Raw genomic sequence first — 11,975 nt, forward strand, 5'->3', positions numbered from 1 at the left:
CCCCCCCGAGACCCACGCCCCTAACCACCCCTCCCAAGACCCCACCCCCATCTAAGTCCCCCGATCCTTGTCCCCTGACTGCCCCCTCCAGAGACCCCCCCCCCCGTCCCTAATCACCCCCAGGACTCCCACGCCCTATCCAACGTCCCCGTTCCCCGTCCCCTGACCACCACCCCCAGAACCTCTGAACCATCCAATCCCCCTGCTCCCTGTCCGCTGACCGCCCCCTGAGACCCTCTGCCCCTTATCCAACCCCTCGGCCCCTGCCTGGCACCCTTAACATGCCACTCAGAGCAGCGTGTCGGAGCCAGACACGCTGATCTGCCGGAGCGCGCAGCCCCGCCCCCCACAGCGCTGCTTTACCGCGTTATATCTGAATTCGTGTTATATCGGGTCGCGTTATATAGGGGTAGAGGTGTACCTTATAATGAAAAATGTAAGAAGCTCGATCTGTTTATCTTAACAAAGAGAAGGTTAAGGGGTGACTTGATCACAATCCATAAGTACCTACATGGGGAACAGAAATTTGATAATAGAGGGCTCTTCAGTCTACAAGACAATGGTATAATAAGATTCAATGGCTGAAAGCTGAAGCAAAACAAATTCAGACTAGAAATAAGGTGCAAATTTCTAATAGTGAGGGTAATTAACCATTGGAACAACTTACCACAGGTTGCGGTGGACTCTCCATCACTGGAATTTTGTTACTCAAGATTGGATGTTTTTCTAAAGATATGCTTTAGTTCAAATAGGAATGAAACAGGGAAGTGCTATGACCTGTGTTAATCAGGCTAATTGATCACAATGGTCCCTTCTGGCTTTCTAATCTATGAATAAAGGGGACTCCTGCCCTCTACAATGATACTAATTGACCACAAAACCAAGACAATGCTTTGAAGTTGTTAATACAATCTCGGTGTATGGACAAAAGGTTGCTTTTGGGGAATCTCAAAGTGCACAAAAAGCTTCCGCTCATTGTAAATGAATGAGTATTGTACAATACAAGACTTAGTCAGAGCCCTCAATATTGCACCTATTCTACTCACTCTATTAAGACTCCTTCTATTAAGAGCTAATACAATCCTGGGATGCATAAACAAGGGAACCCTGCGTAAGAGTAGAGACATTATTTTACCTCTCTATGAGGCCCTGGTGTGACCACTACTGGAATAAGGTGTCCAGTTCCAGTGTCCACAACTCAAGAAGGATGCTGATAAATTGGAGAGGATTCAGAGAAGAGAATGACTAAAGGATTAGAAAACACGTTTTACAGTGATAGACTCAAGGAGCTCAATCTATTTAGCGTAACAAAGAAAAGGTCAAGGGGTGACTTGATTACAGTTTATAAGAATCTACATGGGGAATAAATATTTGATAATAAGCTCTTCAATCTAGCAGAGAAAGGTATAACACAATCCAGTGAGTAGACGTTGAAGCTAAACAAATTCAGACTGGAAATCAGGTGTAAATTTTTAATGATGAGAGTAATTAACCACTGGAACAATTTGCTAGGGGTTGCTGTGGATTCTCCATCACTGACTATTTTTAAAACATGACTACAAGTTTTTCTAAAATATATGCTCTAGGCAGGGTGGATAAAAATCAATGCTTTTTTTTTTTTAATAAAAAAATCGGATTTTATTTAAATCCGATTTTTTTGATAAAATGCTTTTTGAGGAAAAAACTTATCTAAAGATATCTTTGAGCTATAATGTATCTTAATTAAAACTATCTCATCATGGAATAGGGATTATAAATTCTAATTCTATAGTATGAGACAATATATTCATGTAATGTCTAAGAAAAGTTTTGTAAATGAGTTCCAGTAGTTCATGGATTAGGGACGCAATCTTATGGGGCTCCAGGGACTTCTGTATAGATCATTTGGTTAATCTTTCTATCTACCCAATGGGACTCAGTGCTCAGTCTAGAAAATACCATCAGAGATGCTTAGTTTTGCAGTTCTCAAACTATGGATGTGCGTCTCCAGAGATAACATGCTTGTTATAGGGTTACCATACGTCCGTTTTTTCCCGGACATGTCCGGCTTTTTGGTAATCAAACCCCTGTCCGGGGGGAATTGCCAAAAAGCCAAACATGTCCGGGAAAAATACCGGCCGGGCACTTCCCCTCCCGGGCTCCAGCTGCGCTGGGGAAGCGCCGGCCGGGGGCGCAGGGTCTGGGGGCTGCCCGGCAAACCGTGAAGCCGGTAGCGCTCAGGCAGCCCTTTTCGCGTGGCTGGGAGGGAGGAGGGGGGGTTAGGGCGGGGACTTTGGGGAAGGGGCGGGGAATGGGCGGAGTTGGGGCGGGAGTGGGAAAGGGGCGGGGCCAGGGCCCGTGAAGTGTCCTCTTTTTTATTTTTTAAATATGGTAACCCTAGCTTGTTAACAGCAAAAATGTTTTTAAATAAATAATATATAGAGGTGAGAAATAACAGACCTCAACCCTACTGTCCCTCTGCAAATTTGTGTACACAGAATCAATCCCTTACCTCTCTCAAACTGCAAAGTTTCAAAAAGTTCAATGAATAGAAGAGGGGGCGGAATAGATCTGGACAAGGAGAAGAAGTCTAGAGATAAATGTGAGAAGGGAGGGACAGGCAGTAGAAACAAAAGTGAAATTGTTTGAGCAGCATATTCCAGAAGTCTTGAGGTCTTTCTGAGGGTAGCCTTCATTGACTTGAGATCTACCATACCATTCTCTCACTAGAAGGGAAAACCTATGATGGCAGCAGGCCATAAAAGAGACCCAGTTTGGGAATATTTTAATGAAGTTCCTCTAACAGTGGGTAAGACAGGCATGCGTGCAAAATGCAAACAGTGCAACATGCAAACAGTGCAACAAAGAAATGCAAGGCCTGGTTGCCCGAATAAATCATCATGAGACATGTTCTTTCTCAGGAGGAAGCTGCGGTGAAGATGATGAAAGGAACATGTCTGAACATGCAAGATCTTCAGGTTGGTGAACTTTTTTTATTTCATACTTCTTTCTTAAGGACTGCCTGTCTTCCTTCTGGACTATTCCTGAATTCTCATGTTTGAGCAAAAAATATAGTTGTTACTCTATGGTACTATCATTTTAGATGCAGTTGTGATAAAAAATGAATAGCTGAAATAGGCAGATCTTCCTTTTACAATTTCACCTTTAAAGTAGTACTGAGTGTCAGTGAATGCAATGAGTAATACTAAATGCGCAGTATGGTAATAATAATTAAATAACTGCATTGACTTATTTTCTTTAGGAGAATCCATCATCAACATACAGGATTCTGAAGACTATCCACCTTCAAGATCACCATCATTTTCTATAGTTTCAGAGTTATCTGCCAATGATAGTGTTTCAGTCACATCATGTATCTCACATAGCCACAGTATATATATCACCTGTAGCAAAAAGAAGAAAAAATCTCCATCATCCAGAAACAACCATAGAGAGGTTTGTGATAAGAACCAGCAGCTTACAAAAAGAGGTAATTGATGAAAAAAATTGCCCGGTTTGTTTATGCAACAAACTCTCCTTTCTGTATGATTGAGAACCCACACTTCAGTAACATGGTTCAGTCATTAAGACCAGGATACAGTCCACCCAACAGAGCAGATGTTGCAGGCAAATTACTGGATAAAGTGTATCAAAGAGAAATTGAGCAGCGTGCAAAGGATCTAAAGGGTAAAATTGTTAACCTGAGTCTTGATGGGTGGAGCAACGTCCACAATGATCCTGATGTATGTGCTTGTGTGACAACAGAAGGAGGGAATGTCTTCCTTACAGAAACAATTGACACATCAGGAAATGCACACACCGCGGAATACTTACAAGAAGTAGCAGTAAAAGCTATAACAAACGGGGGGGGGGGAGAGATTCAAATGTCTAGTATGCAGCTTGCTCACAGACAATGCTGCAAATGTATCCAAGATGAGAAGAAATTATTTAGAAGAGAGTCCTCAGCTAATAACATACAGTTGCAGTGCTCATTTGATGCACCTCCTAGCCAAAGACTTCAGTGTTCCAGAAATAAAGGCTAATGTTGTTGAAATTGCAAAATACTTCTGTAACAACCACTTTGCAGCAGCTGCTCTGAAAAAAGTGGGAGGAACCAAGCTAACTCTCCCACAAGATGTGTGATGGAACTCAGTAGTGGACTGATTTGAGCACTATATCAAGAACTGGCCTAATCTGATGACAATTTGTGAACAAAATCGTGAAAAAATAGATGGCACTGTCACAGCCAAAGTTCTCAACATTGGGCTTAAGAGAAATGTTGAACACATGCTGCGTACCCTGAAGCCTATTTCTGTAGCCTTGAACAAAATGCAGGGAAATAGCTTTTTTATTGCTGACACTGTTGAAATTTGAAAGGAACTGAGTGAGATCTTGAAAAGAGAAATATGCAATGACAGAGTTAAATTACAAGCATTTTAAAAAAAAATGGGACAAGCACTATCTCCAGCTCATTTTCTTGCAAATATTCTCAATACTTGGTACCAGGGCCAAACCTTAACTGCTGAAGAAGGGGAGTTGGCTATGACATGGACATCCAACAACCATCTCTCCTTAATGCCAACTATAATAAACTTCAGAGATAAGGGTGAACCATTCAAGAAATATATGTTTACTGATGATGTTTTAAAGAAAGTCACACCAGTGAACTAGTGGAAGTCACTTAAGCACTTGGATTCAGAGACTGTTGAAGTGATAATCTCACTTTTAACAGCAGTAGCTTTTTCTGTCGGTGTAGAAAGAATATTTTCTTCCTTTGGACTAATTCATTCCAAATTGAGAAATCATTTGGGACCCAAAAAAGTAGGAAAGCTTGTTTTTCTTTTCCAGATTATGAACAAACAGGAAAATGAAGGTGAAGACAACTAAGTTAGCTGCAGAAGCCAATATTTTAAGTTTCTCATGTTGACCAGGCTGACATAGTCAATTTAATTTTTGTTTTTTTGCTTTTAAATATTTCATTTAACTATTTTAGTTAAAAACAATTTTAACAAAAACAAACCTGATTTAAAAAAACTTGAATGTTTAACTAAATTCAAAAATTCATATGCTTGTTTTGTTAAAATATTATATGTTTGCTGTTGAAGAAAAAAAATCCAGAATACTTAACGTTGTTTTAGTTAAATAAAACAATTTAAATGTCTGTCTGGTGATGTTCTCCTCCTAACACAGCATGGCAAGAATATCCTCCAAATATTAATGATTAACCTGTTGAATTGGAGATAGTTCACCTCCCAATGACTTCATAAATATCTGCTTCAGTTACCTTTGGTAAATAAAATAACCAATCATTCATTTTCTGATATAACTGTAAAACTAATCTGAAAAGTTTTCAAAATAAATCACTGTTTAAAAACGTATAGTGTGTACCTTCTAAAAATGAAACCTACATCTATCTCTGAGTTGTGAAGAATATGTATTAAGGTTATAACAACCAATAAGAATGAACTTTTATGTAAAATTCCATGATTAAATTGAGTCTTCCTGACTAGTGATTTAAATCAAATCCATCCTGGAGAATTCTGTTCTTTCAAACAATCTGCCTGGTACTGAAGTTAAACTTACCAGCCTGTAACTGCCAGGATCATCTCAGGAGCCTTTTTTTTAAAATGGGTGTTATATTAGCTATCCATCAGTCATCTGGTAAACAGGCTGAATTTTACTTTTCTATGCTACAGCTTTTGTTATACACCAACTCAGTCACGGAAAAAATACAGGACACCTCCCTACACTTTCATGTGGCTGCTCTTTAGTAATAAGCTCTATAAATGACTGCAATATCTTTTAACATGTACTATGCAAAGAGCAGCCTTCATGTATATACAGTGGTCAGCATCCCAAGCTGATCAAATAATCCTGAGATCTGCACTGTCAAGTTAATTTTGTATTTAAAATGATTTTTCTTCTGTTTGTATTTTACCTAAGAAATATCAAAATGCCACCTCTGGTCTTTCCTGGTTTTACTAGAAGACTTTATGGGAGTCTCATCCACCCTCTCCCCAAATGAAGGGTGACTCATTAAAATATCTATGTATCTTATTTATCATTCAATATATGCTAACAGTGAATTTAAATAAAATACATCTCCTGAACTGTGTTCTAGCCTTAATTGCTCAGTCCAATCTGGTAACCCTGCAGCACTTTACATGTGATAAGAAAGCCACACTGACCTATCAGTTGAACAAGCAGGAAGATGAGGAAACAGGTAATGTGACATTCATATCTGTGTTTAGCTGCAGTTACAGCATTTTGTTTTTATAGATAAAGCAAGCACCATTAATTTATTTTCTGACCTGTTTTTTCAGTCAGCGGTGGGCTGGACTGTCACATGATCTGCTCTGCCCCCTTTCCCTGGGAACTTCTGGGGCTGGTTCGCTGAGTCAACCCAGAACACACCAGCTAGACTCACCTGTGTTTAGGGATTATGATATATCCTAAACTATCAGTTGAGTTTATCTCCCTCGGATACCTCCAACTCTTAATATTTAAAAAACTGACGCAAAACTGAGTTATTTTTGTTAGTCATTAATGGAGCTGGAGAGATCAATTACCTCACTGTGATTACTATGGAGAGCACTTTCACAGTGTGTCTTCACTTGAGGGTTCAATTTTTTTCCCACTTCATTAAACCCTCTAGGAATGTTTTCATATATAAAGTGTTCCACCCATTACACAGATGTCAGTGTGGAGAGCTACAAACATCTGGGCCAAAGCCACCTAATTCAAGGGCCTGCTCTTTTTGCTTTCTTAAGCAAACAGTGACAAATGAGACTATTTCACAGCAGTCTGTAGGAGCGCCTAAGGAAAGCTACATCCGTATTTTTTCCTTTTCCCCAGGCCAACCCTACAATCTGCCTATTAAGTACACACTCGGTATAAGAAGTCTTTGTTTTGAAACATTCTGAGCATAACTGGGAGCTGTAAATATTATTCCTGTGGTTAGATAACTAAATTAGACCTGGTTTGTGAAATGACTTCGGGACACAGCTGGGCACAATGGAACACCTCACCCCCTTCTCTTTTTTCAAATGAATTTGTACTGGTGAAAGGAGCCAGATTGGCAGTTTTGGAGGCTGAAGTTATCTGTTTAGCCACAGAATGGGTACAGCACAGGCAGTATTAGTGCAAGAATCCACACACTAGACCCAAGTGCTTCATGCTGGTTCTGGAAAGAATATCTTCAGGGCTCTTCAAAGCTTGTGCCTTTGCCTTCTACCTGACTCCCACCCCAAGTTAGAGATGCTATGTTCAAACATTCATATGTTTGATTTAAAAACCGAAACAAGATGCGGAAATAGCAATATTACATCTACCAATATTTCACTACTGTAACCTTCATTCCCCCATATCTCTTCCTCCACCTTTGTTTATTCGTATCTTTGCTGTGTTAAGTCTGATCTAGCTGATAAGATCCACAAGACAAGGACCTTTAATTTTAATGGCCTAGGTGTGCATCAGCAGCACCGTATAAACAAATATAGGGGAGAAGGGATTAATGGCCCATTTAGGCCTTGGTCTCTACCAAAAAAGGAAGTATTTCTTCACACAACGCACAATCAACCTGTGGAACTCCTTGCCAGAGGATGTTGTGAAGGCCAAGCACTAATAGGATTCAAAAACTCATGAAGGATAGGTCCATCAATGGCTATTAGCCAGGATGGGCAAGAATGGTGTCCCTAGCCTCTGTTCGCCAGAAGCTGGGAATGAGCGACAGGGGATGGCTCACTAGATGATTACCTGTTCTGTTCATTCCCTCTGGGGCACCTGGCACTGGCCACTGTCGGAAGACAGGATATTAGGCTAGATGGACCTTTGGTCTGACCCAGCAGGGCCATTCTTATGTTACATATCAGCAATTGTGACCATGAGTTTTGCAACAGATGTACGTATGTAGAAGAAACTTGACTAAGATTGCCAACTAGCAAGAACTTTTAGTCACTGCCAATCTATGACAGATTTTAACAAGTGACATAGCAGTGGAAGGCTTTGCCCAGGCACAGAGATATTCAGTACTATACTTAAATAAGTGGGTGCAGTGGCTAAGTGTCAGGGAACTAATACTTAGGACAATGCACAGGAAATACTATGGAATGTATTATAGAGTTATACATTCTACTACATAATATGGTAGTCATAAGACTGTCTATATTTAAGGGATTATGGCGCTTCTCAGATGGGCAGAATGACTCCTGTCTTACCCCCCCCCCCCATCATCTGAGGCAAGATATCATTGCCCATATATGTACAGTCCTTAACTTAGCCCGTTGTGCTTAGATACTGTAAATGCTAAAATGTTTTTCATAGCACCGGTCTGACACTTCAACATACAGTCTCAAAGTGAGGAGTTTGGGGCAGAGTGGTTACTCTAATTTAGCCATATTTAGATAATAAATTGCTCATGGCAGCCACCTTAAATAACAACACTGAACTTTTTGCAGATATTGCATCAGTTCTATTTATTGTACATTCTGAACTTCCTTTGTGGTAATAAAGGAAAAGAAAAATAAACTTGTGTTGAGTGCTCTCTATTGGCAGGACATAGCCTAACATTTTAGGAATCATTCCAATGAATGGTTATCCATAACATTAAAATAATACAAACCACTAATACTTGGCTCTTAGCCATAATGCATAATAATGTTTTTTTCAGTAGCACAGAGTGGGTCTTTTACACTTAGAAAAATTTACATTAAAATTCATAATATGGAGATATCCAAAGAACAAGTTATGCCTAGACACAGAGTAGCCAATTATCAAAGACTAATACTTTGGCCTTCTTAAAAGATGCCAGTAATTCAAGTAGTTTTAAAGTGAGCTTTATGCTGACGATTCACTCCACCACAAATTGGGGGGAAAACAGATACAGGGCAGACAAAGTGGAAACTCCCCAACGCTAACTTACTGATGTGTCTCAGATCTAACAGAGAGTGAAGACATTGAGGAGTGTGACAGGAGATCAGTCCCAAAGCCCATTCAATCCTTGTTCTCTTTAAGACAGCCAAGCAGGGAGCCTGTTAGGATGTGGAACTTTCCATGAGAAATTGGGCTAAAACCACTCATCATTCACTTCCCAGAAGGCCAAACAGCTGCCAGATGATAACAGCTTTGGGTCATTACATAGCTCTGCTAGATTTTAAACCAATGGCCACGTAGCAGTAGGCTCTGCTGTATCAGATCACCCACGTCCCACAGCACTCTATGATCCAAGTCTGCAGAACTGACTAGGCTGTTTAGCTCCCATTGCACATCATCAATCTGATTCTACCTATGTAGGATATCAGGAAGGAGTGCTGTACCCTTTGGGGGGTACACAGAGGTCTTCCAGGGGGTACATCAACTCATGTCGATATTTGCCTAGTTTTACAACAGGCTACATAAAAAGCACTAGCGAAGTCAGTACAAATTAAAATTTCAAACAATGACTTGTCTATACTGCTCTATATACTATACACTGAAATGTAAGTACAATATTTATATTCCAATCCATTTATTTTATAATTATATGGTAACAGTGAGAAAGTAAGCAATTTTTCAGTAATCGTGTGCTGTGACACTTTTGCATTTTTATGTCTGATTTTGAAAGCAAGTAGTTTTTAAGTGAGGTAAAAGTTGGGGGTACGCAAGACAAATTAGACCCCGGAAAGGGGTACAGTAATCTGGAAGGTTGAGAGCTACCACTATAACCAATCCCCTGAGCCATCTCTTCCCTAGACAATAGTTTCTATTACAAACTACATTTTATTAATCAGATTAAAAATCATATTTAAACAAGCCCACATTTCCTTTTCCATCTTATTTGAGATTGTCTCCCCCCAATACACTTCATTTCTCTCAACACAGACATTTCCACTTTTGTTTCTTCTCATTTTTTAAAATAAAGGTTACTTTTGAGGTTTTCCCCAAAGAGCATAATGCTTCAATGTTCAGGTTCCAAACATTAAGGGAGACTTTTTTTTTTTTAAAGAAAACTTTAAGTTGAAGTTTGAAAATAGCCCAGTGTAAATATTTCTACTGGTTTTAGGTTTTATAAAGCTTATTTTTCCAAAACCTAAATCTGAGTTGAATCCTAAATTTGGAGGCATCCTTCACACTTTATTTAAACAAGCTTTATTTTAAAAAATTGCTTTTAAACTGAAAAGCTGCCTGACAAATTTCAACTCAAAGTGATTTTTAGCAAATGCTTTATAATAGTAATGCTAGAAAAGCAAATATATTAGCACAATTTCTGATCTCAAACCTCAACTGAAAATGTTTCTCTCACTCTCAACATTTTTCAGCACTGTTTATCTTTGTAATTGTATGCAACTCCATGGAGTATTTTGGAATACAGTTTATTTAGATGATAGTATACAAATAAAAGTTGTATTGTAGTATAACAGAACTACATCTATGCTTGGACAACTCCAACTTTTGTTATAAGTTCCCAACTGATCTTTTGACCTCGAGACTAGCTACAATGGAGTTCTGCTCTAGAACATGACTATTAGGATTGTTTCTCAAAGATTTCCAGAGCAAAAGTGCTCAGTGGACAAGCTGAAAATACAGTATGTGTACGTTTTTTCTAACTGCCACCACTGCAAACTCAATATGGAAGTCAAAAAAAAAAAAAAATCAAGCTACATTCTCTTTCTGGCTTACAATATCACAAACAACAAAGATCCTGAAAATCAGAACATATGCCCTAACCCTGCAAACATTTATACACATTTAACATTACTCATATGAGTAATGTGAATAAGTATTTGAAGGATCAGGCCCTTAGATAACAATTCTAGTAAGATGAGCATGATAATACATGACCCAGAATAGAACACAGCTCCCTCTCCCAGAGCTAACAGGTGTAAGAAGCAGCAAAATATATTTTAGTTAATGACAAGATATATTTTTCACTTCACATGGGGTTAAGAAAGAAGGTGCCATTTTTACATAGTCATGAACATGAAACCCAGAATGAACAGGCCAAGTACCATCCTGGAGCATCCATATTAGAACCAATTAAATGTAAACACCTTTGGAGGATCTCATCATCTACACATTTTTATAACAGCCTGAACCAGATAAGAGAGACATGGACGGGACCTATTAAATCCCTTAGTATATCAGTAGCTAACGCAGAACTGTTTCCCTGGTGTACATTTTGCAACACAACATTGCCAGAAGTAGCGGCATTAAAAAAAGGCTCAAGTAAAGGAGAGCAAACCTGATTTTTATTTGGTTCCCACCTGTCCCCTCTCGGTTATCAGTTCAAGCCTGACACAGACCCATTTGCCACGGCCAACTCAGTTCAAATAAAGCGAGACACTGAACCGACTGCTGATGCAAGGCTACCCTGAAAATACTTCCCATCCTGCCAGGCAAATTGCTTTCCTCTATACAGGGCATCACCCTCTCAAGCCCCAGCCCCAGGACGAAGCGAGGATGAATTGTCCAGCCGCGGTTTGGTTTGCTGGGGTGCTCAGCACAACATCCATGAGAGGAATTAAACCACAGGGGGTTCGCCCAGCTCAGCCAAGGGGCCCACTCTCCACCCAGAAGCCAGGGTGAGCCTGGAGGATGCAGGGAAGAGTGCCTCCGGGGCCACCTCGATTTGGGGGGGGGGGAGAAGGTCCTCAAGCTGGTCTCTAGCCAGTCACTGCCCGGGAAAGGGGGCACCTCTCCTGAGGTGGGGGGCACCACTCAGTAGCCACCCTGAAGAGAACCCCCCAGTCACCCATGGGGAGCAAGGATCTCCTCAGCGATAGCTCAAGGGAGCAGCTCGACTGGGGCAAAAGGGGGCACCCCCAGGACAGCAGGGGGTGCTGCCCGCGCAAGGGGGGGAACCTGAGGGGGTCCTGCCCTGGGGCGCTGCCGGCCCGAGGGGGGGTCCTGCCCTGAGGCGCTGCCCGCGCGAGGGGGGGGGTGGCCTGCCGGGAGGGGCGGGCCGCGCGGGGGGGGGGGGGGGGGGGGGGGGGGGGGGTCCTGCCCTCGGACACTCCCTA

The 11,975-nt window shown here is 40.8% G+C and overlaps 1 protein-coding gene across 1 annotated transcript in view; it reads right to left on the minus strand.

Moving 5' to 3' along the window:
• NT5C2 (5'-nucleotidase, cytosolic II) overlaps positions 1-11,975 on the minus strand; it is a 78,853-nt gene that overhangs the window by 66,465 nt on the left and 413 nt on the right. The gene's annotated exons all lie outside the window — the stretch shown is intronic.

This window comes from Terrapene carolina, unplaced genomic scaffold (assembly GCF_002925995.2).
Source record: "Terrapene carolina triunguis isolate 2854851 unplaced genomic scaffold, T_m_triunguis-2.0 Scaffold95, whole genome shotgun sequence".
NCBI lineage: Eukaryota > Metazoa > Chordata > Testudines > Emydidae > Terrapene > Terrapene triunguis.